Source organism: Petaurus breviceps, unplaced genomic scaffold (genome assembly GCF_028583685.1).
Source record: "Petaurus breviceps papuanus isolate PSGF00001 unplaced genomic scaffold, PetGlider_PUasm1.0 90731, whole genome shotgun sequence".
Taxonomy (NCBI): Eukaryota; Metazoa; Chordata; class Mammalia; order Diprotodontia; family Petauridae; genus Petaurus; species Petaurus breviceps.
This window is the reverse complement of record NW_027187325.1, coordinates 3,302,141-3,329,781: the sequence shown is the minus strand read 5'-3', so window position 1 is coordinate 3,329,781 and position 27,641 is coordinate 3,302,141. Positions and strand designations below refer to the sequence as shown.

Below are 27,641 nucleotides of genomic sequence, written 5' to 3'. Positions count from 1 at the left end.
ATGTTGAAACCCAGATGTTGATTTGGTATGGATGTAATGGTTGGACAGTTTGGAAATCTGTCTACTTGATCTGTTTCTGTCTGATAATTCTGCCTGTATACTTTGAAGTTGAGGGTGCTGACCTTTTTCCCCTGAACTACGTAAACGATACATGTTTGACTGATTAAAGTAAGCTTGTTAACCCATTTTGAGTTGCTTTCCTTTATCAAAGCAGATCCAAGAACCTGTATTGGCAGCAAACCCTGAGGACGCTTGGGGTGCTTGCTGCTACAAGTGCTACACTGGTATCCTTCAACTAAAAACAAAAAAGAACTGGAAGATGGCATTTAAGAAGCTTGTGAGTAGATCTTCTGTAGCACAGGTAGAGGGGGTGGGGTTCAGTGATGACCAGCACCTCTAGTGTGAGGGCTTGCCAAGATCATTTCAGATTTGCTCCAAGAAGCTATAGTGTATACAGTGGCCACACCCTGGTCAACCATCTCAGCAGATGGGCTAAACCAGGTTGAGAGTAATGAATAGGTCTCAACCTCATCAGTGAGTTAGGGGGATGTCTACCCCAACCATGTGAAGAATTCCCTGGGTGAAATGGGCTGATGAGAACAATTTGTTCAAATGCCAGTGAAGATGGTGTGAGTGCTGTGGAATTCTTAGAGCCTGGTCAGACATCAAAGAGTCCAGGGTCATCCACTGCATCCTTTGCCATTAACAACTATTTTGACATTTGTCCTGCCTCTGGACTTTGATGGCTTTGGAAGAAAGAGTGAGGCTGATGACTTTGTGCAACTCTGCCTCACTTAAATACATGTTCAAATCAAGATATCACCACATGATGTCATGGGTGCTCTTCTAAAATAAAGGATAAACACAAGTTGCCATTGATTGATTGATTGATTGATTGATTATATAAGATCAACAATATACCATCTCTTAAATTCCAGGGTTTAAAATTTCAAGGAGCTTTTGTTTCAGTTTAAAACATATCAAGAATGATTTCCTTTATGTTTGTTTCATAAAAAGAGAGAAAAATCTTTAAGTATCTACTGTAGCTGGTGTACTGCACAGAGTAGGTGCTTTGTAAATTTTGTCAACACATTTATTTTTTATCCATCTATTCTGTTAAATTTTCAAAATAAACAAGTGAGAAATTAATCATAAATAAATGAAATGTTAAAATGGGGATAGTGGGGAAACAATACAACAAGCAGAATCAAAATCACCTTCAATCTACAAGGTTTTATTGGTCATTAGCAAAGAGAAATGAACTGCATGGAGCTCACTGGTCCTTTTCCAGGCCATTACTGCAGCCAGGGTCTCATGACACAGCTGCTCTTCCACAGCTGCTGCTTATCATAATGCTGATTGGTACCCAGGGCTGGTCCTTGATGAAGTTATGAAGGAGGTCCAGTCTGTCATTTATATCCTGAGCCAGTTTTTCTTCTTTAAAAAAAAAAACATTTGTTTTGATACAACAGACTACCTCCAAAACATTCAAACAAATTTCCCTACGATGGGACATTTCAGGAGAGTGTAAACACAGTAAAGAAGAATGGAAAATATATCCTTTAACTTTGACAGTATGGCATTAGTATTGACCACTGTTAAATGCAGAGTTTGGTTGTCTCTTCACATTGTAATTACTATGTGTATGATTTTTTGTTGCTTTCTTTATTTTTCATCACTTCAAAGAAGTCTTCCATTTTTCTTGCAATTCTCTAATTCTTTCTTCTCTTCTTTTTTTTCTATGCCATTTTCTTTCACTTGTCTACTCCCACTCTCACCCTATGAGAAAGGCCCTGCGAGATAAAGAGCAGAGAACTAGGATCTAGCACACCTGGGTTCTAGTCCCAGTTCTCTAATTGAATAATTATGTCTTTAGGGAAGTTATTTAACTTATCTCAACTTCATTCTCTTCATTTTTAAGATGAGGTGACAGGATAATACAAACTATGTGATCTCTCCTAGATCTAACTTCTATATTAAAGGGATTTTCATTATAATAAAATTAATAGAAGAAGGATTTTAGTTGACACAGCAGAAGCAGAGTGGGAAGGTGTTTATTTTCCCAGCTATAAAATGATAGGACTTGATAGATATCTACTCTGCCTATGCATTAGGTCCATACTGCGGATGACTTTCTCCAAGGCAAATGGCTATAGAGACAAAAGAAGAATGACATTGCTGAATTTAAGTCCCTACTTCTGATGAAGTCCTAAAGATATATATATTGTGATTCAAAAGAAAGATAAATCTTGGGGATGTAAGTTTTGAATTCATCCATGGAGAGATGTTAATTGAATCTATAGGACTTCATGGTATCACTAAGTAAGAAATTATAGGAAAAGAGAACAGGACATAGGACAGAGACCTATACAACATATACTGTAGGAGGTGTGTCAAGTAAAATTATCCAAGAAATATATATATATATATATATATATATATATATATATATATATATATATGTTTGTGTGTGTGTGTGTGTGTGTGTGTGTGTGTGTGTATACACACACACTTATTGAAGCTCATAACAGGGTTTGGAATGTTTTCCTTCACTCATATATTAAAGTTCTAGAAAAATAAAAGTCAGACAATTATCAAGCCTAAGACTTTTTGTATGTTTTCCACTCTTTTTTTAAGTGAAGAAGGAATTAAAGTAAACCATGTGATTAGAAAGCCTAAGGGAGTTGCTAATTCACAAAACCATATACAGTGCATAGATTATTGGACATAGTCAGGAAAACTCAAGCCCATAATTTTATTAGCTGTGTGACCTTGGCTAAATGACTTAACCCCTCTCAGCCTCAGTTTCTTCTTCCCTAAAATGATGATCATTATAGCAGTGACCTCACAGAGTAGTTGTGAGGATGAAATGAGATAATAAGATAAAAGCTTCTGTAAACCTTAAAGTGGTATATAAATGCTAGCTATTATATCACTATGCAATACTGTAGATGGAGAAATCATAAGAGGGTATGGTTTAGATCCAAAAAGACCTTAGAGTTCATCTAGCATATGTATATAATCATCTTTTCTTAAGGTAAGGTATTTTTGGAGGTGGATTTCTAGAGGCAGAGGAAGTTGTCAAAGCCTAGGTATGAGGGTTTCTGGGAGTTGGATAGGAAATTTTCTCCCCCCTCTGGGTATACTAAGACTACCCTGAATTATGAGCTAGGAGTGACGGCAAAAGGGCAAAATGAGGGTAGAGATCTGCCTTGTAGAGAGAATAACAGTATTGGTGGTCATCCATAATTTGTGTGACAACCCAGAGTCTAGGGACTGGAAACCCATCTAGATTCCGGCCTTGGGCTGTTACTGGATGCAGAGGATTGAGGTGCGGCAGGCTGCGGCACTGCTGGAGTCCTAGGAACTGCAGGCTCTTCCCTTTCAGTGGCCAGAATAAGATCTGAGAAGGAACCAAGGAGTGAGTAAATGCCTGAGTTCCTGGTGGTCACCAACTTTCAATCTGGGGCAAATTGGCATCAGACTGTGACCTACAGTCTCCTGTTGGCTCCCCTTCCACACTGCCTGAGTATAAGCAGATTCCAAAGTCTATTCTGTTCTGTAAACTGATTTTCTGAATTTTTCAATTCAATAGTTGTATTACTTCTGTTAGCTAGAAAAATTCAATAGTTTTAACTGCTGTGGAAATCTGTGTTGCTTATTTGTGGAGAGTGAACTTGAAGTAGGGAGGAATAGTCTTAGGGTTGTGGAAAACAGAGATATATAAAGACCAGGGTTAGAACGCTGTTCCCTGAAACTGCCAGGTTGGCTTGAATCTGATTTAAATTGAGAGAAAATATTGATTTTGGGTAAACTTCCTATTGCACAATTTAACAGGATCACAGTTTTCTTTCTAATACTTTGGCTAAAAGGAGCTATAACAGCATTAGGCACCATTAGAATAAGTCTGGAATGTTGGATGATATGGCCTTACTCATCATTCCTCTGTCCCACAAGAGCAGAGAGAAAGCTTGTTTTAAGGGTAAATTTAAGGTTAGTGAACAGAAAGTTAGAGAAAACTTATGGTTGAATCAGGTCACAAAGACTACATTTTAAAAGTGGGTGCCAGAAGAGGAAATTAACGATTTTCCTTTTTCCTCCTCATCCTACTTCAAGTCTCTATCGAGACAGGCACAGAAGATGATAACCAAACTGCCTTCATAACAACATTGCACTGCATTTTCATTACATATTTAACTATTTGAAGACTGTTTAATTCTGTTGTCTCCTACAATCATTTATTCCTTTTCATACCAAGGCAAAATTTGATGAAGGAGAAATCATAGTAGTCACACAGATGGCTTCCTATGGGCCATCATTTGATCACACTTTGGTTTTCTTCCTAGTTTTTGTAATTATACTTAAAATCACTCATCTACACACACACACACACACACACACACACACACTAGTACTTACTCATGCATTATTTTCTATAGATTTTCTCTTTTCCAATGTATATACCTCTGGGATGAACAGTACTTTAAATCATAAAGTCATGGAAGAAATGATTTTAAGAGACACCTTGAGAGAAAACAAACAAGAAAAGGTAAACAGATGCAGAGAAATATATATCAAAGAATCATACACAAAGTTATTAAACACCAACTATGTGCTAGGTACAGTGCTAATCATGGGGTTATTTTTAATGAGATAGTAATTTGTAGAGAGAATAAACATAAAATTATATTTAGTATAGATATTGAATATCTGTATATATATATTATATTCACATATATATGATAAATTATGTAAAAAGAATACAAGGTAGTTAAATACAGGGAAGGTAGGAAAGTAAGGAGCTCCATTTTTTTCAGGGGAGGGATGAGAAGATAAATGGACTGATGAAAATGAATTAGTGTCCCCTTTATCCCTTCCATTATATTTTTGAATACAATAAGTGTCTAAGACAAGATTTGAACTGAGATCTTCCTGGCTCTAGGACTAACATTCTTTCCACTGCACCACCTAGTTGTCCCTACTAACCATTGCATCACATCATATATGGTTTTTCTTCATATTCCCAACACAATATAATGCCTGGAACAAAAAAAACTCTTAATAAATACTCATTATTTGATTGATGGATAAATACTGATGGTCCCATGATTTGGATCCTAGCCTTTCAAAAGTTTCTGAAAAATCTAAAAACAATTTTCTCAAGTCTCTTTTTTGTTGTTTTTGTTTTTATTTTATCAGACTGACAACAGTCCACCAGTAGTTTTCTGACTCAATATGGTTTCAAAGGACAAAGAAGAGTAGAGGTTGTAAATCCCTTCTCTCACTTTGCCATATTGAAAGACGAACAAGATAGCAGTTGTGCAAGCAAATGACAAGACAAAATTCCTCTGTGTCGAGCAAATAAAAAGCTGCATTAAAAAAAAACCTGTCAAAACCACAGTGAATTAAAGAAAACATTAGGATTATAGGAAGATCAGTGACTTTATGTCAGCTTGATGGAAAAGCAAATGAAATCATTTAGACAGGATAATTTAATGCACATTAAAGTGTCCCCATTGATGTGAAACTGACGGTCAATAATGTCATTTAGTATGTCCCATAATATGTAATTTGGGGAGGGTTGCTTATGGTCAATACAGCAGCTCACTGTGAAAGGGATTAAACATCAGTGATTAATAAAAGCTTTTTATATGTGTCTATCTACAGATACTAAATCCTATCCACTCCGCTGGCAAGGCAGTAGATTCCAAATGAAAATTTTGCAATATACTGGAAAGGGAGTTGGGCTAGGAAGTTCCACCCTACCTCATAGGATTGCTGTGAAGCATAATGCAATAATGAACAAGAAAAATGAGGTGGAATATAAGCATATATTTAACCTGTGGACACAACTGGAATGAAAGCCCTGATTTCCTTCTGGAGATTTGTTTCATACTTTATGAATCTAATGTTGTAAAATCAAGCAGGAGCAGTTCTCCTGAGGACTGCTACTGTGAATAGCTTTAAGGTTCTGATCACATAGTATAGTGAACTCTTTATTTATTAAGCAATAAACTAAAACAAAGCATTCACAGAAACCAAAGTAGAGCATTCACTACAACATCATTTATTACTAAGGCAGCCACTTAGTCTTAAATCAAAAGATATCATTCAGCAAATCACAATTTGAATCAATCAATATAAAGTACCCATCAAAAGTCTCCTTTCGGCTTCCAAATCATCCTTAACTTGATCATCCTGAGGGCCAATCATCCTTAAGGGGTACAAAGTACAAAGGTCTCTCACCCCTAGGTTACAGTAAGTCATAATCTCATCAGTCAGCACTAATTACCCAAGTAAAAGTCCTTTCATCTTGACTTGAGGCTGACTTTCAAACTCCACGGCTCCTCTTCTATGCTCTCAGCTCTGTCCTGGATTCACAGGTAGGCATATCTCAGTTCCTGTTCCACTTCCTGTTCCAACTCCTGTTCTAACTTCAAGCTCATGGTGAATAGTCCACTTCAAGCTCTTTGCAGTCTCTGTTTCTGGGAAGATAAAGCTTAATAGAACCACAACAATATTTGCACACATTAAGCTTAGCAGAGTTACAACAATATTCACACACATTGCCAGCAACACTATCTCAATTCACTTTCCACCTGTGAAATCAACACAAGTCAACAGACAGGGTGCTTCTGTCTGACAAAGTAACACAATCAGCAGATAGAATGCTTCTAACAAAGTAAAACTATCACAAGTCAACACAGAACAGATGAACAGAGTGCTGACACCACACATGTTCTCCCTCTCAATTCTGCTTTGTTTCAGCTTGTGTTCCTGTTTTTAAATGCTTTTCTCCTTCCTGTTCAACCCTTCCTGTTGCATCAGCAAGTTCCTCCCACCTTCAAATCACAGTTAGGGCTCAAAGTCACTTGAATAACTGATACAAGGAGCTAAGTACCCTTTTGCTTGCCATTACAAGTGCCTGTCCAAAAACCTCAGGATACTTCTCAATTCCAATGGATAACCAGAAAAGGGGTAATAACTCCACTTACAAGCACACATGCTGCAATATGTCAAAGGAAAGGTTCATTGAAATGGAAGGAAAATGATGAATAAGTAATTTAAAGCCTCAGTCCCAATAACATTTTCCAGTTACATCAGAATGATATTCAGAGAAGATAGCACAGGCTTTAACCTTAAAGATTGTGCTTATTCTATTTACAACATTCCCAGATTTCATCCCAAGATGCTCCATTAATCCATATTTACCGTGTTTCCCGATAATAAGACACTGTCTTATTATATTTTTTGGACAGAAAAACACCAGAGGGCTTATTTTCAGAGGAGGGCTTATTTTAATGAACATTGACAGCAATTTTAATAAACAGGTAAATGTGAACAAAAAAATGTACCTTTATTCAATAAGCAAATCACTGGGGAAGAACAGGATGACACGCTCACTGCTCCAGCTCTAATTGGATACAGCTCGGAGAGCGGCGTGCGTTTCACCCGGGGGGGGGGGAGATGGTGCATACAGAGGGTACCGTAATGAAGCGTGTAGTGCAGGGGATCACCTTCACTACAGTAGCAATCTCAATAGGGCTTATTTTCGGGGAGGGCTTATTTTAGAGGAATCTTACACAGTAAGGGGAGGGCTTATTTTTGGGATAGGTCTTATTATCGGGGAAACACGGTAGATGTGATGAAACTGTCTCCTGGCCACTGTTGCCAGGGTTCCCTTATGATGGCATTTCTTTCAGAGGGGCACCATCCCTTACAATTGCTTAAGGGGCTAAAAGTTGAACTGCCATCTCTTTGAGTCCTCAAGTTACTGTCCCTAATATGAACTTGCCTTTTGTGCTACTACTGTCTTCTTCCCAAACACTTCAATTGCTTTCACATCAGTTAAAAATACTTCCAGTTATAGATCTGATGATGATGTTCTTCATAAGTTGGTATCAGGTATGCTCCTTCTATGGTGTCAATTTTATTTTCTGGCATTGTTACTTTTTTTTCTTGTATTGACATCCCTACTTCACTGTCTTCTATAATTCTCATCTTAGAATTCCTTCACAATATTTGCCTGGTGGAAGGCTTTTTCCTCTACTTTCTTTTTCTCTGCTCTAAGTTTTTCTGAGTATTCTGAAATCTCAGAAATTCCAGATACTTTACAAAAAACCTAAGAGTTGTGCTCGAGGTTCTAGATCTCCATTGTAAATTTCAAATTCCTAGGAATGAAGTGCAAGATTTACCATTTCTGAGGACAAGTCTTTGGTAATAAGGATCACACCCAAAGACTCATCAAGGCTAATAGCAATATTTTCATTTTTCCAATTTCCCCACCTCAGTCTCATCTCCAACACACTGACACATACTCTTTTCTTCCAATTTTGATTTCTGGCACTAGATGCAGGAAGGGTTGAAATGCCCAGGCCACTGATCCCATGTATAGCTAGCTAAGTTCTAGAGGTCACTACATCAGGTTTATGGGTCAATGAGACAGATTTGAAAGACCCAAAGTTTGAAGCAATTCTGCCCTTGGAAGTTTAATTATGAAACATAGCAATGACTCATGATGATAGTTTCTACTGTGACCTAGAGGTAGGGGCTAGGGAATTGGGATCTCAGATCTGTCCTAGGAAATATCAAATAATATCCTTTCTATATGGTTTCTAGAGCTGTTCCTCACCCTTATGCCATTAACAAAAGTGCACAAGAATACTCAAAGGACAGGTTCAACCACATTTATGATACATAAATTAGATCGGAAAGGTGTAGTTTTTACCCAGTAAATAAGACTTCTCTTAGATAAAAATGGGGGATAAGTTTTTTTTTGGGGGGAGGTGTTAATTCCTCTATGTTATTTTCCTTAGTTCTACAGTCACCTGAAACAGTTGCCAAGGTATTTTTTAAGTGCTATACTTTGATATTTATCTCTTTAACTTTTAACTTTAAAGTGTCCCTTAGATGGCTGAGCTTGAGGAAAAGAACTGTAGATGGTACTGTCACTTATTATTCTGGTTAGTCACACTGATGTTCAATGCTGATATACAGAAATGTGACTTGGAAGAGGGAGCATTGGGCCCTGGGTAGAATTTGCTGGAGGCTTATACAATGTTGCTGGTATTATTTGGAAGTGGAGTGACTAGTCTCATCTCCCTCCTACTTTGTCATCTGCCTTGTCCTCTGATTACTTGTCCCCCTTGTCTAACACTAATCCCCCCTCTCCCCCAGTAACCCTACCCTCTTATTTCCTTTGTCAAGAGGCAGCCACAGGTGTCTAAAGGGGCACTTTTGTCCCCTCAGGACACATTCTGAGTGAGTTTTTTTTTTCCTCCTTCCATCCCTGCTCCCTTTATATTATTATAATATTTATATTATCAGAGCAGCTAATTGGCACAGTGGACCGAATGTTGGTCCTGAAGTCATGAAGACCTGAGTTCAAATCTAGCTTTAGATATTTACTAGTTATGGGACACTCAAACAGGTCATTAAAATGTGTTTGCCTCAGTTTCCCCAACTGTAAACTGGGGGTAATAACAGTACCTATCTCCTAGTGTTATCAAGAGGGTCAAATGAAATAATAATTCTAAAGCACTTAGCATAGTGCCTAGCATATAGTAATTGCCACATAAATGTTAGCTATTATTATTATCATTATCATTGCATTAGGTGATTTTTTTTCTTGTTGAATTTCTAGCAATATTAATACATACATAGATGTTTTGCAGGAAACAAAATAAAAACAATAACCCCAAACTTTGTGTTTACAAAAAAAGAGATTAGTTCTAAGTAAATTTTAAGGAAATGCTAGAAAAAGTAATAATACTTGTGAGAGCAATAGTAATTATCGCAGCTGTAATATGAGTGGTAGCAATAAGATCAACAGTAGTTATAGTAACAATGAAATCACCATTAATAATCTTATTACTTTTAGTCATAGTAGTCATTTGAACAGAATTATTAGTAGGAGTACTTAGAGTTTTAATAGAGGAATTAGTGTCAGGTGTAATAACAGGGGTAGCAGCTCCATTTTAGTTCATATATTATGTCATTTATCATCACTAAGACCTTCTGAGTGCAAATATTGTGCCCTCTGCTTGACAGATGAAGAAATAAAAAACACCAAATGGAAAAGAGAGATCATCATCATCAAATGAATTGACAAAAATGTCCCATTTCTGCAAGAAGCCTTTCCTTGCCCTTGTTCTTTGTGTCTTTTGGTTGTGATTACCCATAATTTATCTTTCACCATTATTCCTTCCATATGGTGATATATGGCAGGTCAATGTAAAAAAAGTAAATGATTATTTGAGGGGAGTTTTACAGAAGCCACAAAAACACAAAGGCCGACAGATGACACAGAAGTTAAGAAACTCAGAAATAAATAAAATATATGTATAATATTAACAGATTTTATCTTTTAATACTATGATAATTCAGACTTCTCTAACATGACAGTAGAGCCAAAAAAAAAAACACATTTTTTTTTCCAAATTGTTGAGGCATTCTGTTCCTAACTGCACAACTATATATAACTATAACTATATAATATATATATATATAACTAGAACTATTTAACTAGCTATAACTATATGTAACCTTCTATATAACTCTGTTATATACGTGTATGTATGTATATATATATGTGTATATATGTGTATGTATTTTGTTTTTACACAGTTGTTTGCATGTCTGGACTATGAACTACTTGAGAACACAGATTGTTTGTTTCTTTCTTCGTATCCTCAGCTTTTAGCAAAGTACCTAGCAAAGATGCTCAATAAATGCTAGTTGACTGACCCAATTTATTGATAAGGAGGTTAATACAAAATTCATCATGCTCATGATAGATCTCGACTAAGTGTAGTTTGGTAGATTGGGAAGCACAATGGATTTGAAATCAAAGGACTTTATATTAAAACTAAGCTTCTGGTGCTTCTTACATATGTGACAATGGGCAAATCACTTCACCTTTTTCAGACTCCCTACCTATAGAATAAATGTTTTGCATCACTTTTTTTTTCTAAGTTCTTTACCAGTCTAAATTTTGACGCAATGTAACAAAGTCTGTGTAAGCTCTGAGGATTCTACCTGACAGTCTATCTATCACCTCCCACAGGTGTGCCTGATCCCCAGGGCATGATTAAATCTCCCCATTGTGGTTTAAGGTTAAGGGATAACTCTTAAAAAGTGCAGTTGACTCAAATCCCCACCAGTACACTATAGTGCCAAGATTATCAACAGAAAGTAATTTAAGTTACCCAGCCTTAGATAGTAATAACAGTTGGTATAAGACATTACTAAAAAAAAAAAAAATCTGTGACATATTCTCTTACAAGTACGTTCATGGTCCAGGAGAAAATGAGTTCAAGCTTAGAGAACACATGTGGCAAAGCAGTAATTTACAGATTATAGTTGCTAGAAGTTCTTTTCTCTCACTCCTGTACAGCTCAAGACGTTTCCCTTAAGCATCATGAATCTGTGTCCACTTTCTACCTGTCCCAGAATGCAAAAGTACCATCAGCTGATCTGGGAATATCACTAGGACACCAAAAGGAATTTTAGAACTCCAAAATACTTCAGAGTTGTATAAGCTTGCAAAGTCATCCTCTAGCCAAATGACAAAAAGGTTGTCTGTGGGAGAGGAAGTAAACTTGGTTACATTCAAAGATTATGCTTCTTCTCACCCAGTCCAGCAAGTTCTAGCATAGGGCTGTTCTGGAAAGTTCACTTGTTCCATCCTTTAGAATCATTCCTTCTCAGTTCACATGATAATATATAGATGATCACTGAGGTTTGGTCAAATTTTTTTTCAGTCTGTCAGAATATAGTTCTTTTGCAAAGTCATTCTCATATCAAAGTCTTTTAGTACTTAGTCTAAAACCAGTTCATGACTAACATTTAGTCTCACCTAGTTAAAGTATCAAGGTTAAAATAAGGTATGATTATTTCCTACTTATCTTCATATTAAAATAATTGAAAGGTTAAAGGGAAGCCAAAAGTAAACATCATTCTTTGTTTTTCTCTTTTTGGAGGGGGGAAGGCAGGACAATTGGGGTTAAATGATTTGCCCAAAGTCACACAGCTAGACAGTGTGTCAAGTTTCTGAGACTAGATTTGATCTTAGATCCTCCTGAGTCCAGGGTCAGTGCTCTATTCACTGTGCCACCTAGCTGTCCCACGTTAAACATACTTTGAAAATCTTATGTTAAATTGGATAATCAAATCAAGTTTAATATGAGTTAACAGAAAGAAAGATGTAAAGGTGGAACTTACTGTTTTACTCTAGAAATTAGACATATATTCTTTGTTTGGTGTCTCCAGGATTAACAAAACTATATTAATACAATAAAGTTTGCATATATAGATTGAAAAGAGAATAATATGAAATTAGTATTAGGAAGCGGACATTATCATCACGGATTCCCCAAATAATCAACTCTCACTCTTTAGTCTTCTTATGTGGAGTTTCTCATATATAAAGTTTTGTAGTCTTCTCATTTCTACTAAATACTTTTCAATTACTTTCTGTGTAATGTTCATCTTTCACTCTTCTGAGGGAGCGATATGTTAGATCTCTATGCCATACAGCTACATTGATTTAGAAAAATGTATCAAAAATAAGGACCGTTGCTTTTATGGTATGCTTGAGGTCAGCAAAATTACTTTTCAATTTCCTAAAAAAAATGTAGCTCCTTCAGAAGCTAGGAAAACACACACACACACACACACACACACTCACACATTTCAGGGATAATCTTTAAATTATCAAATGAGATGAAAAGAGATCCATTTAGCATATTGGAGCAAGTGTGAGTTTCTAGCATATCCTGAAAAGGAACTGACTGGAGTAAAGGGGAAGAACAGATCTCAACTCTGGACTTGACCAGGCCTCCTCCTGCTGATCTCCCACTTTATCCCTTGGTTAGAGAACCTTTTCAGTTCTGGACCCAGCTTAGTATCCAACTATGCTGTATGAATATGCAAATATAAAAATAGATGAACATAGTATTTAATATTATATATATATACACATATGTATATGTATAATGTACACACATGTATATGTCTTTACAAAATCATTTTCCTTTATTCTCTTTACTCCACTTATGTAGCTACCACCCAAATTCAGGACCTCACCAGGCTCATCTAGAATCTTGCAATATATTTATATACAAAAACATATGTGTGTATGCTTATGGATGAACAAGCTGTGGAAAATATAATTTTAGATGCCTGTTGACTGGCCAAAATTTCTGGAATGTTTTACAATTCTCTTTCAGAATGGTTAGAGACTAATTGAGGCTTGATGTAATAAAAAGTATTATGCACAAAGAGGAGAGACAGAAATTTCTCAAAACTGCAGGGAATCTCTTCTTGATCCAAACCATATAGATATGAAATGTCAGAGATGGCATTTCAATCCAGATCTTCTGAATTCAGAGTTAATGTTCTTTTTTTGGTGCCACAGTGAGTCCATGAAGTAGCACCAATTTCCAGTAGGTGTGGAATGGATCTTGTGGAAATAGATACAATCATAACTGAATATTCAGTGCCTAGTTGTGCTTACAATACTTTGATTCTGACTCCAATGTCTCCCTTTCCAGGGTACCAGTTATGCCAAAAGTGTAATGCTCCTAAATGTTAGAAAAATATAAAGTTTCACCTTTAAACATGATGAGACCCTGAGCAAAATGAGACATTTCTTCCTCTTGGGCTGAGAAGAAAAATGATTTAATTTGTGAGAAAGACATTTTAAAAAAGGAAGGGGAAATTGGACTTGCCACCAAACTCAACACATATTTAATTAAGGAGGAATCAGGAAGCAAAATCAGAGAGTAAAACAATACTGACAATTAGGGAACGTGTGTGGGGGGGGTGAGACAGTACTTGTCCTTGATGAGGATCTGTCAAAATGTTAATTAGCAACACTTAGAAAAGCCTATCTCTTTTTTATGTTTTATACCAGGACAAGTGATTAAAATTCTAAATGTCAGACCTATGAACCTAAGTCCAACTATAAGAGGCTTAGAGTATCCAGGGGTTTTGGCTCAGGGCTTAATCAAAGAAGGCTGCCCATTCAGATGGGAGGCCACCGGCTTGGTAAGAATATTGATTATATTTCCAGGAAGACAACAAAAGAACACCCTAGGTATAATTAACCATACATTCCTTTAAATGAAAGACCCCCATGTTGTTCAAGAATTAAAACACCTACAATATTCCTTGTCACTGACTTCTCCAAATGAAAGATCAACTAATTCTGAATAAATTAGCCCTTTATGTTTCTGACCACTGGCCACTCAAAATTCAAGGTCATATTATCTAGAAAGCATATATGTGTGTATGTATATATATATGGTATGTGTGTGTTTGTGTGTGTGTAAATATAGGGGCTGGGTCAAAAAAGCTAAAGACTGTCAATAGAAGTATAAGTTGTTTTCTCAAACAGTACAGTTTTGTTAATCAAACTTTTCCACTAACTTGGGTCATGAAACTGATATTGGATAAATGCTTAGAGATGTACACTGCATTGCAATATTAAAAATTCACAGGGCAAGCAAGAAAAAACAATAGAAGATTTCACTCTCCAGTATCTCATACGAAATTTTAATAAGAGGCAATCCATCATATGATCCTTTTCACTCCCTCCAAACCCCTCAACATCATCTCTTATTTTCTTGTCCTCTGTTCCAGTATCTGATAATAAGGTAGCCCTTCTCATTGTCAAAGTTAGCTCCTCCCCATCTCTTCTGAGAGCTTGCCCTGAGGGTCATTTCCTTTCTTTTATCTTCACTCTCATTTTATACACTGCTTGGTTCTTCCTTAAAATGAGCCCAGGGTACTCCCTCCTATAAAACAAAACAAACTGAGACAACAACCCTTCTCTCCGTTTGATTCCACCATTCCTTCAAGCTGTTGTCATGTATCATTTCTCCTATACACTAGCTCTTAGGGGGAAAAAAACAACAGAAAAGAAAACAAATCGGGTAGCTTCGATTTTCTCTCATTTCACTGTTCTCTTAATTCCATGCAATCTGCCTTCTAACCCCATAACTTGAATGGAATTGTTCTATTTAGGTTCATCAGTGATCTCCTAATTACTAAATAAAATAGATGTTCAGTCATCATCCTCCTTGGCCCTTTTGCATAATTTGTTGTCTACCCCCTTCTCATGGAAAGCTCTCCTTCCCAGGAGTCAGATATTCTCCTTGTTCTTCTATCTTTATTGTTACTTCTATGTAGTCTGTAGCCTTCACCATTGATGTCCCAGTTCCTAACTGTGCAAGCACCTTAGGGCTCTGTGTTGGCCCCTTTTTCCAAAAAGGAGCCTTTCCACATTCACTCTAATGAATCTCATTAGTTCTCATGAATTCAATGACCACTTTGATGTAGATAACTATTATATATATATACTCAACCCTCAACTCTACTGAATTCTGATCACCAACTGTCTCCTGGATAACATCATTTGGACATTCTATAGACATCTCAAAGTGAATGATACATCCAAAATAGAATGAACAAATTTGCCCCCGAAGCTGTCCTTCTTACTAATTTGCCTGTTTTTGTCAAAGTTGTCACCATCTTTCTAAACATCAACTTTGCAACCTCAGTGTTCTCATGGTACATAGAGCCCCACATCTACTCAGTTGACAAGTACTGATTTTTCTTTTTGTTGTTCTGTTGTTCCAGTCATGTACAACTTTTCATGACCCTGTTTAACATTCTCTTGGTAAAGATACTGGAGTCATTTGCCATTTGCTTCTCCAAATCCTTTTACAAATGACGAAAGTGAGGCACAAAATTAAATGACTTGTCCAGAATCACATAGCTATTATCACATAGTAAATATCTAAAGATAGTTTTAAACTAGGAAGATAAGTTTTCTTAACTGTCAGACCAGCATTCTAGCCACTGTAACACCTAGCTGCCCCTAACTTGGTGATTTTACCTGTAAAATATTATTTATGTGGGGTTTTTCCCTTTTTCCACTCACATAGCAACTCCCCTAATTAAAGACCTTATCATGCTTACCTAGGCTATTGTAATATTTTCCTCAATTTTCACTTTGCCTCTACTCTCTTCATATTTGAATTCATTGTCCATATAGTTGCCAAAATAATCTTCTTAAAGCATAGATGTTCCCAATAGATCTTAGCAGCTTCTACCAGATAAAGTACAAACTATGTTGTTCCACAATTTAAGTGCTTCATCATGAGGTTTTTTAACTTTGCTTTTATCCATAGCCCTTTTGTCACATTACCCAGGTTATTCTATTATTGTTAAGGGAATTTACAGTCACATTAATTACAAAATACTTATCTTTATTAAAAAAAAATACATGATATTACAGGAATCATAGAATGGTAGATCTTGGGAGTGGCTACATGGCACAGTGAATAGAGTACCGGCACTGGAGTCTGGAGGCCCTGAGTTCAAATCTGTCCTCTGACACTTAACACACACAAAAAAACTAGCCATATGACCTTGGGCAAGTCAATTAACCCCAACTACCCTAAAATTAAAAAAAAAGAAAAAAGAAAAAGAATGCTAGATCTTATCATTTCTTAAACTGAATAGAGACAATTTTAGTCTAGCCTTCCCATTTTACAGAAAAGGAAAACTCAGTTTTTCAATATATTGTTCCATTCTCCCCAACCCATTCCCAAGATACCAGAGGATGCTTCTAACACCACATTAGTCAAAATCAATGGCTTAGTCTTCAGATACTCATGGGGCACCATAAAATGTTATAACTTTTTTCCTTGTATCCTACCTTAGCTACATAAAAATTAAGTATAATCCATCTTTTCTTGCTAACCACTTAAGTTTATATCACAGATCAATATTTCCAACTCTTCTAAAAGTTCAGTGAATTCCCGAAATTTATTACTTTCCCTATGTGCTAAGACTTTCTTTTGTTGATCTAAAACTTGATCCCTTTGCCTCGATATATGACTCAATAATGATCGAGTGCCTGTGTGGCATGTTTGTTCTGTTTTCTATCTTGCATCATTTTTCCCCATGTTCCCTTTCAACCTCTTTTCTTTTCTTTTCAAGATGACAGTGTTCTTATCCTATTCTTATATGAGAAATTCTGCTGTTAATGCCTCCTATGATTTTAGTGTTCTTTCTCCTGGTATATATTTCTTTAGGTGGGGTGACCCAAACTGCAGATTGGATGTTACGTGGTTTCATATGGAACGCAAAATTATTTTTTATTCTTGCTTTGAACACTTCCCTAAATGTCCTATATATTGTTATCTTTTGAGGATTCAAAAAAAATAGAAGAATATCACCATGCACATTACTTCAATATTTGGGGGATTTATATATTCCTCGATGTTGATATACCTTCCATCTTAGTCGACTTTTCATGAGTTGTTTGACTCAAAAATATTACCAACTTGTGGCCAATGTGTTCAAATGAGTTTCTCTGAAATTATAAAGACATTTCTTTCTGTTCCAGGCACAACATTCATCACAAACCACTATTTGGAGTACTTCTAACTCAATAAATCCTATTAGGTTTTTCTCCCTGGCACATTCTTAGAGAATCTAAGATCACTTCCAGAACACACGCACATGCACACGCACATGCTTGCACATTCATGCATGCACACACACACAAATGCATTGGAGGAGGACATTAGTTGAAGTCAATCAGGAAATAAGAATTTATTAGGCACTGTGCTAAGTGCTGATGACATAAAGAAAGGCAAAAGTCAGTTCCCACCCTCAAAGAACTCACTATCCAATGGAAGACAACACACCAAAGAAAGCTGTTAAGTGAAGAAAAGGGATAAGGTACCTAGCTCTGTGGTATGATGAAGTCATAGTAGGAATGAAGACAAGTAGAAAAGTAAGCTGGCCTGGATATTCTCCTTGAATAGAGCTTCTGGGAGGATCTCTTCACTGTTTACCCTCCACCCTATCCAATCATGGGTAGAGAGGGTCCCTAAAAGCAGGGAGTATTGATGAGGTGTGAGTTCCAGATATTGTGATAGGTGTGATATTTCATGATAATGATATTCCTGCGACATGATGAATTTTATATGAGTGGCAGAAGGAAAATGAAAAAAAAACACATAGGGACTCAATAAACAGTAAATAACTGTCGCGTGGATGCAGCAAATTCTGGGCTAGATGCTGTCTGGAAAATTCCACATCGAATTGCATGTATCTTATCTGTATATGAAGAATACCACAGAGATGAAACAGTATAGGTTTCAGGTTCCCCTCCCCCCCCAAACAGTATTATAGAAACCTGAATATAGCCAGTTATAGAGCTCTAAATAAGATAATGACAGGTAAGATAGTGAAAAAGTAAAGCAGCAATGATAAAAATGAATAAAACATCTTCATTTGAATAGGAGTATATATAAGTATTCTATATTTTTCAGGATGATTTTGTTGAGCTATTTTGAGTATACATACATATATGTTATAGTCATAGGTATATGTATCTATGCATATATACACATATGTGTACATATATATGAATATATACACCTATGTATATACAGAGAGATGGATACAGATGTGTGTGTTCCTTTAGAAGTATCTTATTTTAGAAGTGTATTCTATATATTTAACTAATATGGTATTTCTTTTTTTAATCCTAAATTTATGACCATGAATATTTGTATGAATTAAAGATGTTAAAACAAAATTCTCTGTAACCACTGAAGAGCCACATGTTGAAGCAAGTATTTCATAAGGCCACCATTGAATATCCATTTTGGTAAACGGAGGAACATGAAATATGTAAATGACAGCTGTTCTTTATTTTCCCTCATGACTTCTCTTTGGTGATATTCATGAATGCTTGGAAATTCTGGAATCCTAATTACATTTATACCAAGATGATCATACATGAGATTAAAATTTTTTTCCTGCATAGACATACACACATAGTTATTTTAACTTCTTCCCATCAGGGGCTTTATAAACCTGAGAGATAGCTCAAATTCTTTTCAATGTACAAACTTAAGCTATTACCTACAGAAATGACAACAGAAGTTTTCTCAGGTAAGAGAACTTAAGACACACTGAAAGTCAGGAGCCAAAGAAGATCTCTAACATCTTCCTCTCTCCTTTCCGCTACAATCAGACTGCCAACTCCAAAATCCTACTGAAATTTATCCAAGAACCAAAGCTAGCAGCCTTTTCTTATTCCTTAATCTCCTTTACCATTTTATAATATTTTATGCCCTTTGAATACCATGTTCATGTTCTTCTTGAAGAATTCAAGTGAAGGAGCTCTCCCATTGAGAACAAGGTAACCAAATGAAAAATTTCTAGTTCTCACCCAAGGAGATATTCCTCCAACTCTCTACTGTAGATAGGAAAATGAATTTGATTTTCAGCTTCTCTCATGTCAGCTTCTTCTTGGACTTTTACTTTTCTATTTCATCAGCCTAAAGTTAGGTTGGCATCATCCATCTTTCATCTCGAAATTACAAGCCAAAAGTACCCAAAGTGACTACAGAACCCTAAGAGACTTAAGAAACTGAAAGACACTGAAGAAAATTGAAGAACACTTGTTCTCTTTTCTCACCAACTCTGCTCTGTGCCTTACACAGCTATTGGACACCAATGAGGAAAAGAGTGCCCATACTAATTGGGCTCTGGAACTAGAATGTATTCCTTCCCCTGGTACATCCCTCCTTCCTATTAGAAGTTCCTTCCTATGATCATGAAGGTCAATTTCAAAACTTGTAACTGTAAATGTAAACACAAGTATTAGTGCTTTAAACAATTCGAGTGATTTTCCTGACATGCCAAGAAAATCACAAATTTTACTACCATTGAAACTGAAAATATATTTATGTTAACAGTACAGTGTCAACATGACTATATATATATAGTCACTTGGGAGGATAATACATTGACCACAAAATGTAACACATGCACATTTAAAAAGGTTATGTATATCCATAGTACATAGTAATCAATTACACAAAAGTATTAACTCTATCTCAAAGTCAATATAATTTTTTTTTTGCTTTTTGGAGGGCAATTAGGGTTAAATGTCTTGCCCAAAGTCATGTGGCTAGTAAATGTGTCAAGTGTTGGAGGCTGGATTTGAACACAGGTCCTCCTGACTCCAGGGCTGGTGCTCTATTCACTGCATCACTTAGCTGCCCCTATAATAATAGACTTTTAAGTAGAATCCCCAATGTTAGATCTTCAGAACTCATCCAGTCCAACATCTTTACTTTATGGATAAAGAAAACAGGCTTAGGTGATGAACACCTTTCTGCAGGTCACAGGAAAAGTTATTGCTTGGTGTTATGCTAGAAATTAAGTCTTTTACTTTCTTTTCACTTATAGTTACCTTTTTTAGCCCCTTCCTCCAAATGTATTTACTTATCCATGTACTCCCCCTCCAAAAGAATGTCAGAGCATTGATCAAGCACCAACTAAATGCTACACACTGTACTAAGGTCTGAGGATACTAAAAGAGGGGTAACTTGTTCCTTTTGTCAGGAATCTTGTAATGGGGAAAACCATATGCAGACAATTGTGTACAAATGATATATAAAGGATAAATTGGAGAGAAGATAAAAAAGATGAACTAAGATTAAGGGGGATGAGGCATTAAGGGAAGCACCGAGGTGGCACTATAGTTAAAAGTGCTAGACTTAAGGTCAGGGGAATACATTGATATAAATCCTTCTTCAGACACTTACGTCATGTGAACCTAGGCAAGGTATTTAAACTCTCTGAACCTGTTTCCTCATCTGTAAAATGGGAGTTATATAATATAACTTACCTCACAGAGGTTTGTGAGGATCAATGAACTAATGGATGTCTTGCACTTTATAAACCTTAAAGAGCTATAGAACTGTTACCTCATGATTATTAAATAAATACCTTGATGGTAGGGAATATTTTAATGTTTTTTTCTCCCCTGAAACTAGTATGGTTATGGCATATAAAAACAGTTTAATAAATCCCACCAACTGCTCCATGAACATCATGCCATGCCCAGGATAAGCTTAGAATTAAAAATCTCATCATCATGGAGAATGCTTCAGTTTTCTCATTACCTTCTCAGTATCCTCAGTTGGCTTTCTCCTTTAATTGGAGGGCAGGAGCACAGAGTAAAAACCTCATCCAAAAGCCTCCTTTTATAGAGAGCTCAGAATTTCCAGTCATTCTTCATTTTCCATCAGCTGTCTAGCTTGTTTTAAACTCCTCCAATTCTATGCCCCCAAACCCTAAACCCCCTGGCATCTCCCTTTTTCAGCTTCCTTTTTAGGTATCTTCTTCTCCTATTAGATTGTAAACTCCTTGAAGGCAGGGACTAGCTTTCTTTTTCCATATTTACATCATTAGTGCTTAGGATAGTTCCTGGCACATAGTAGGCCCTAAATAAATGTTTATTGACTAAAATGAGTTTTTAAAAAAATGTAAAGCTGGAAGGGATTTTAGAAGCTGTCTAGTCTAATTCCTTTGTTTTACAGACAAGGAACCTGGGCCCCACAAAAGATACTTGTCACATAGCTAACACTTAAGATGTGGTTTTTGGGGGTGACTAAGTGGTGCAGTGAATAGAGCACCAGCCCTGGAGTCAGGAATACCTGAGTTCAAATCTGGCTTCAGATACTTAACACAAAAAAACTAGCCATGTGACCTTGGGCAAGTCACTTAACCCTAATTGCCCCCCCCCCCAAAAAAAAAGCAAAAAAAAAAGTGGTTTTTGAACAAATTTCCAGGATTCCAGAGTCAATGTTCTTTCTACTCTATTATATGTATTGTATTGAACTAAACTGACTGTTACATTATTTTCATAAAAGCAAAGCCATGAAGCAGTTTGAACAACTGCTAACCATATTATCAAGAAACTTTTGCATCTCCTCTAGCACCTGCATAAAATTCCTTGAAACATAAAATAACACTGCAGAGGAAAGGTTAAAGTCAGGCCTCTTAGCTAGAACCTTGCCTGCATTTGAACTCTTTATTGAAATTCTGTAGTATATACTAAAACCTTTCCTTATCTGCTCTGAGATTTGACAACTATAACCAAAGATTAAAATTTCTTGTATTCTTCAATTTCATCTTGTCATATTTCTTTAGAGTATCTTCTCGAACTCAAGAAATTTATTTGATTTTTTTTCCACTTAGGGAGCTCCATACAGGGTACTCTATATGTCACAGTGTCATAAGCACTGTAATCTTTTGAAAGTCAATGTAGATCTGGTTCTCTAGATTGGTAACAAGCTTAGGAAGGAGTCTATAGCTTCTTTGCTCATTTTTTTAGCTGTGAATCATAATCACTATATCCCCTATGCTTAATTTGAAATGGCCAGGAATGGAAGTCCTCAGGCACCATCCTTGTCTCTTTGTTGTGTTTGCCATTGGAGCTGACCCAGACTTCTATCAATTTATCATCTTCCTGTACTCATACAGGCTTAAAAATCTCAAAATCATCTCTCTAAACTTTGCCTTCTTCTCTGAAACTTTTATTCAATCAGTTCACAAATTGTATCAAATTTTCACCCTAGATCTTTACACATGCCTAGTTCTATTGCGGCTACATCAGTTTAGATACTTATTTTCTATATTACTGCCTTTATCTCAGCAAAACCTTTTTAATTCTTTTCCATGCATCCCTTCTCTCACCACACGCACATCTTTCTCAAGGCTTCATTACCAGAGTGAGGAATAGAATTCATCAGATCCTGTAGCAGGGTGGTAGTGGAGTCTGACAGAATAAGAATCTAGAGATCTATATGAAAAGGCAGCTACCAGTAAGACCAGCATCTTCAGGAATTTCTACCCTTTGTGAAGGCAAAAGCTCCATCTTTGTAACCCATAGAGTTCCCAGCACATGGTAGATACTTGACACAGGATTTTTTAGAGCTAAATGAAACAGAAAAGGCCATCTAGTGCAATTCTCTCATTTTACAGTTAGAAAAGGTATGGAAGAGAAGAATTTGTTCAATTTTCACGCAGGGAGAAAGTGGCCGAGCAAACTTAAACACCACTCCTGCGACTCCAGATTCATCATGCTCATCATTGTCCCAGGTTGTCTGCTAAAATAAATGTTTCATGAAGTGAACCATATTGCATAATATCTTCCATAATTTTATGTTCTGTGAGCTTGTTTTATATATTCAAAATACTCCAAGCTCCCTAAGGACAAAAGCATAGCACTTATTGTCTATACTTTTAAATTGTGGCAGCTAAATATATTCATTGAACTACATTATTATTAGTGTTAATAGTTAATAATAGTTATCATATATATAGCACTTTATGTTTTCCAAAGTACTTTATAAATATTAACTCATTTAATCCTCACAACAAACCTGGAATAGAGGTACTATTATTATGTCCATTTTACAGATGAGGAATCTGGTACTGACAGAGGTTAAGTGACTTTGACTATGGTCCCTCAGCTAGTAAGTGTCTGAAGTTGGATTTGACTTCGTCTTTCTCACTTCAGGTCCAGTACCTGAAGCTTGTATCATAACAAGATTATACAATCTCTGCGTTTTCTTATCTTCTATAACAAAGAGTATTTTGCTTAGTATGGTAGGAGAAATTAACAAATATTTAAGAAATTAAATTGAACTCTCTAACTTCCATTCCTCTTTCTTATACTATATTTATATGTATGAATGTATGCATATATGTGCATATGTATATTGGATAAATTGTTAAATATTGGTATAGGCAGTAATTATTATTACTTTAGAGGAAGAAGAGATCACCTCCTACAATCACCAAGATGACCAAGGGTAGCTTGATGGAGAAGGAAGAAATTGAGTCATGTTAGGCTTCAATGATTACTTGAATTGAGTTAAATAAAGTGGATCAGGGAGAGCTGTGGAGGTAGGAAAAGTGCTGCAAAAAAAAAATTATGGATATGGAAAAGACCTACTTACAAATATGGAAATGTGAATAGAAATATTTGATGAGCATAGAGGTCTCATATATCACTGTAGAAATATGGTAATTAGATTGAAAAGATAATTTAGGGATTTAATAGAGAGAGTCTTGAATTCCTGGCTTTATTCTGAAAACAATGGGAAACTTATGAAGTTTTAATACAGGAGAATGACACGATCAGAGGACATGAATCCATTCATTGAGGAAGAGGGGGGAAAGTAAAGTTGGGTCACTAAAATTAAATATAGTCTAATTCCAAAAGTCAGTTGGTGGCCAAGCTTAAATAAAAGATTGACCCAATATAAATCTGTCTTATAATTAGCTATGATGTTCAATCAGGGATGTGAGAATGTAATGTCAGCAAAGGTGACATAAAACACAAAGGTGAAGAAATGTTAGCTCAGACATAATCCATGTCATTAGACATCTTATCATTAATACAATGATAGCTTTCATAACTCTTTAAAGTCTTCAAAGGGCTTTACAAATATTCTCATTTGTTCCTCATAAAAACACTTAGGTGCTATTGTTATAATTATTTTATAGGAAATTGAGTGACAGGCAAGTTAATTGACTTGTACAGAGTCATACATCTAATAAGTGTTGGAAATGAGTTTCAAACTCTGGACTTCCCTACTCAAAGTGCAACTCTTTTGTCAACTACACCACCAAATATATACATATATGCTTCACTGAGAGAACTGCAGAATTACTTCTCTAACATTTAAAGAAACCACTACTAAAGACATTTTAGTTTCATTAAACACTCCTTAACCAATAGAGAAAATCTCCAAACATGCTGAGTGACAGTAGAAGAAATTGATAGTTTTAAAAAATATTTTCCAAGCAATTTATCTTCTTGAGAAAACAAGAATAGAATTTAGTGAATTGTGGTGGGGTGGGGAGAGGGGAGAAGGGATGGTTTTATCTTGTCTAGTCTGGCCTAGAAAATGGTGATGTCTCTGTAAAACCAATTGTATTCTAGCTTCCAATAGGAGAATAATTTGCATTGGCAGTTCAGTGGAGGGGGGGAGGAATTAAAGCCAGAATCTCTAAACTACCTGGAAGGCCTCTTGAGTAAATAATTAGGCAATGACAAAAAGAGATCTACATAAATCAGTGAAGTTAATATTGGAAAGAGTCCCTTTCCAAGGGGCCTTAGGACTAGGGTTACAGAAGTTAGCATAGACCTCTCAAAAATATCCTCCAGGAAAGAGAAGTTCAGATGGGATTCAAATTTTCTAGAGAGCATTAAGAAAAAGGAAAAAGAAAAACCAGGTAGGACCTGTTAGTTACTATAACAACCAACATGTTTGCTCAGCCTGTAGCTTTTGGAAATGCTTTTTAATGCCAGAAAAAAAAATTTGTGATTATTGTCTTGTATCCAATATAGTTGTTCTATACTGGGACTCTTAATACTTCAACGGTGTCACAAGGATTCAATGGCGAACATACAAATTGATGATACAAAATTTTCAACTAAAAGAGGAAATTTGTATAATGAACAACTTTTTTAAAGTATGTGAAAGGCTGTACTATTTACTTCAAGAAGTAGAGATAGGTAGGTGACACAGTGGATAGTATGTTGACTTTGAAGTCAGGGAGACCTAAATTCACAATCTATTCCATACATTTACTAGTTGTGTTATTCTGGACAAATTTCTTCACAAATTTTTTTTCATGTTAAATAGGAATACTACCAGCTTCTATTTCCCAGGGTTGTCATGTGGATCAAATGAGATATCTGTGAAATGTGTTGCAAGCCTGAAAGTTATATAAAGTTATATAAAATGTTAGGTAGTATTTGCTTCATACAATGAGTTAATAATAAATCAAGTTTTTAAAACTGAGTTCAAATGTCAACTTTTCAGCTACATTCACTTTCATTCTTAGACATGTTACTGACTTTTGGAGTCAATTTCCTTATGAGTATAACTGATCTAATATCTGTAATCTATCTCACTGAGGTATAAGTAGAATAAGTTTCTAAGAAACGATATAACTTTGCAATTAGTAAGTACATTGGATACCCATATGATAAAAATTACCTTAGTTTAAAATTTTAACAGCACTCATTCATATCAGCTACTGCAAAAATGAATCAACAGGATAACTCTGGAATAAATAAACTAAGGTTATTCTTACAATTGAAAAGTTTTTTTTCTTTTTTTCCTCCCATAAAAAGTCATTTCTTTTCTAAGGCCAATCTTATTATTTTTTTTAGTGGTCACTTAAGACAACTTATGGATTTTTACACCTTTTCTCTGTATCAGGCTTTGTTTAGAGGCAAGATTCTTATTTTCACAATAATTAATGAATTGGGATTATTATCACTATCATTAATTTTGATAAATGTGAATGAAAGAAATGTAACATTACATTTATTTTCTTGTTACTTATTTTTTACAATTTACATTAATTATTTTTCATTGTGATATATTTGTGACCCATTCTCCTATTTTAGCATTTACCTCAAATGGTTTTTCTTTTTTGATGTCTGTTGAGTTGTGGGTTCCCAAGATATATGCTACTGAAATTTTAATTAACAATTAAGCTTCATTGCACTAAAAATTAAAAAAGAGTTTTTATGACAAATAGGAGTTAAACATTAATATGAATCTGCCATTAAGAAATGAGAACAAAGCTTGAACTTTCTCAAGTGTTATAATCAAATATTAAAACAAGCTCTCATAAAGTAGTCTTGGCAAGGTTATTTTTGAAGAACGGGGTCCACATATCCTCATAAAATTGTCCATGACTAGGCATAATAGGTGAGATTAATGAAAGAAAAATTTAAGATGAGAAGCAGGAAAAAATGCTAATGAGAATTACTGAGTATTGAAATGGGTTTTCTAAGTCAAAGTTAGAAAATTCCACATTTTCTATACTATTGCATAAAGAAAATATGTTATTTAGTGAGTCAGATTGTGACATGGACATCAAGACAAATATGTTCTTGTCTTCATCACATTTATTTGGCATGTGACCCTAGGTGAATCATCTTTTCCGAATTTCATCCTGTCAGATTTATAGAATGGTAAACACTCTGTTTATAATGTATTTTGTTAGAATATATAATTTCTACCCTACATCAATCTCATGGTCCATCTAACCCAATGTTCTGTCTTATACAATGGTAGTAAGTTGTATCATGTACAAAGGCAATTAAACTCCATGGTCTCAACTTCAAAAAAATTAAATATATACAACTTCCTTAACTCCTCTTAATAAGATGTTATAAACATTTTACTCATGATTTTTCTCAAGTAATATATATATAGTATACAAACATGATGTGTGTTAGTGTATGTACATATATACACATACATAGCATATGTATATGTGTATGCACTCATGTGCATATGTGTATATTTATATAGAGATACACATATACTTAAACATATTGTGTTCAGCATATACTACTTTTGTTTAATAATTTAAAACAAAGTTTACTTCTCTTTATGGAGTAGTACCTGAAAAGATCTATGATTTCATCAAGAGTATACTCTGCAAATGTGCATTATAATTCTTCTATATCTTATTGGATCATTTCATGGCTTGTTGAGCCCAAAAGTCTGAATGACCAAATAGACAACCTCCAACAATGAGGCTATGAAAATGAAAGTAAGTTGGTGTTTTGGTGACAGTATATGTCAGTTTGTATTTTAGAAAGACTATAATTGAAATCTTTGAAGTTTAGCAGGATTCAGTAGAGCTTGGAGGTTCACCTCCACACTATGGAAGAAAGAAAGAAAGAAAGAAAGAAAGAAAGAAAGAAAGAAAGAAAG

At 35.5% G+C, this 27,641-nt stretch overlaps 1 long non-coding RNA gene across 1 annotated transcript in view; it reads right to left on the bottom strand.

Moving 5' to 3' along the window:
* Positions 1-1,216: 1,216 nt before the first annotated feature.
* Positions 1,217-27,641, bottom strand: part of LOC138145202 (uncharacterized) — a 53,802-nt gene continuing 27,377 nt past the window's right edge. The window contains exons 2-3 of the long non-coding RNA XR_011164143.1: positions 4,420-4,524; positions 1,217-1,437 (exon numbers count right to left, since the gene is read on the bottom strand). This is a non-coding gene — a long non-coding RNA (uncharacterized lncRNA). The remainder of the gene's footprint in view (positions 1,438-4,419; positions 4,525-27,641) is intronic.